Source organism: Oryctolagus cuniculus, chromosome 13, assembly GCF_964237555.1.
Source record: "Oryctolagus cuniculus chromosome 13, mOryCun1.1, whole genome shotgun sequence".
Taxonomy (NCBI): Eukaryota; Metazoa; Chordata; class Mammalia; order Lagomorpha; family Leporidae; genus Oryctolagus; species Oryctolagus cuniculus.
The window spans coordinates 62098238-62100813 of NC_091444.1; the positions used below are offsets into that span (position 1 = coordinate 62098238).

General features: G+C 44.0%; 1 pseudogene; it reads left to right on the forward strand.

Annotated features, from left to right (window-relative positions):
• The first annotated feature begins 1086 nt into the window (after positions 1–1086).
• On the forward strand, positions 1087–1983 carry LOC103350912 (SUZ RNA-binding domain-containing pseudogene; annotated as a pseudogene).
• Positions 1984–2576: the final 593 nt, after the last annotated feature.

Here is a 2576-nt window from a genome sequence, read left to right on the forward strand (position 1 = left end):
GCAAATTTTTTTCAAGCAAAATTAAATAATAATCTTAGCAATATATTCAAACTGCAATTTGAAATCTTTTTTTAGTAAGCAACAATATATTTCAAACTAAACTTTTTCAGACATACAAAATCTGAAAGAGTTTTTTTTTTTTTAAAGATTTATTTATTTGAAAGAGCTACACACACACACACACAGAGAGAGAGAGAGAGAGAGAGAGAGAGATGTCTTCCATTTGCTGGTTCACTCCCCAGTTAGCTGCAATGGCCGGAGTTGTGTCGATACAAAACCAGGAGCCTCTTCCAGGTCTCCGAGATGCGTGCAAGGGCCCAAGGACTTGGGCCATCTTCTACTGCTTTCCCAGGCCACAGCAGAGAGCTGGATCAGAAGTGGAGCAGCTGAGATATGAACCAGTGTCCATATGGGATGCCAGCACTGCAGGCAGCAGCTTTACCAGCTACACCACAGCGCTGGCTCCCTGAAAGAGTTCTTGACCAGTTAGCCTGTACTGCAATAATGTGAAAGGAAGTCCTTCAGGCAGGATGAAAGGGATACAAGAAGAGAATATAGATTTACACAAGAGAATGACCAGCATAGAAAACAGTATCTACATAGATAAACATAGACATATGTGCACTTCCATATCTAAATGTTTTTAATGATAACTGGCTAAACTAAGATAACAATGGTCTAGAGTTTAGACCATAAAGGAAAGTAGAAAAAAAGGTATGACATATGAGCACCAGACTCAGCTGTTCTACTTCTCATCCAGCTCCCTGCTAATGCGCCTGGGAAAGCAGCTGAAGATGGCCCAACTACTTGGGCCCCTGCCACTCATGTGAAAGACCCAGATGGAGTTCTAGGCTCTTGGCTTAAGGCTGACCTAGACCCAGTCCCAACTATTGTGGCGATTTGTGTAGTGAACCAGTGGATAGAAGATTATCTCTGTCTCTTTCTCTCTCTTGTAACTCTGACTTTAAAATAAATAAGTAAAGCTTTTATAAAGCGGTATAACAATAATAACATAAAGATCAGGAGGAGAAAACCACACTACTGAAATACTCTTTTAAAAATATTTTTAGGAAAGCGGCGAGTAAGATGGAAGATGAGGAAGTCGCTGAGAGCTGGGAGGAGGCGGCAGACAGCGGGGAAATAGACGGTTGGAAAAAAAACTGAAGATCACACAAAAGGAGAGCAGGAAATCCAAATCTCCTCCCAAAGTGCCCATTGTGATTCAAGACGATAGCCTTCCCACGGGGCCCCCTCCACAGATCCGCATCCTAAAGAGGCCCACCAGCAACGGTGTGGTCAGCAGCCCCAACTCCACCAGCAGGCCAGCCCTTCCAGTCAAGTCGCTAGCACAGCAGGAGGCTGAGTACGCTGAGGCCCAGAAGCGGATCCTGGGCAGTGACAGCCCCGAGGAGGAGCAGGAGAAACCCATCCTCGACAGGCCGACCAGGATCTCCCAGCCTGAAGACAGCAGACAGCCCAATAATGTGATCAGGCTGCCTCTGGGTCCTGATGGGTCACAAGGCTTCAAACAGCGCAGATAAATGCAGGCGAGAAAGGATGCTGCAGCTGCCACCGTCTTCGCCTCCTGGGTTGTCCGCCACCGGTCGCACTGCCGTGGCAGACAGCTGGACTTGAGCAGAGGGAATGACCTGACTTACTTGCACTGTGATCCCCCTTGCTCCGCCCACTGTGACCTTGAACCCCATGCACTGTGACCTCTCCCCTTCCCCCCTTCCCACTGTGATTGGCACGTCGACAAGGGCTGTCTCAAGTCAATGGAAAGGGAAAGAGGGTGGGGATCTGGGGAGGGTCGGGGGGACCCACCAAGCACTCAGAGCAGAGTCAGACAGTGCCACTTGGCCACTTGGGGTAAAGCCAGTGCCAGCAATAACAGTTTATCATGCTCATTAATTTGGGATTTCAAAACACAAGTGAGAACTCCTGCTTACCCACCCCCAAGTGCATGTCTTCATCACTTAAAAAGTAAGTTCCATTTGAAATATATATATATATTTTTTATTAAGAGAACAGATTTTATGTATTTTTTTGTACTCCAAGTGCCATATATCTTTTATTCTTCAGGAGATTATATTTGTTTTTGTCTTACAAGAGCACAACAGGAACCAAAGTAAAAGAGTAACAGATACAGCACTCAGGATAAATCATATCTTTAAAATAATAATAATAAATCTATACCTTGTCCTATATCCTGTTAGTATTTTCATAATATGGCCATGATTGAAAAACAAAAAGTAAGCATTTACAATTTTTTGGGTAAAGACTTGCTATGCCAGGAATGGATTAATTGTCAACAAAATTTTTATGCTAATCAGGATGATGTAAATCTATTTTGATACCATCATATCATTAACAAATTTATTTTTGTAATAGATAAAAATATTGCTCTTTGATAATATTTTTTTCTTTTCTGTTCACACAAACAGATCAAACTTTTTCTTTTTGGGGCCCAGTGCCATGGCTCACTCGGTTAATCCTCTGCCTGCGGCGCCAGCATCCCATATGGGAGCCAGGTTCTAGTCTCAGTTGCTCCTCTTCCAGTCCAGCTCTCTGCTGTG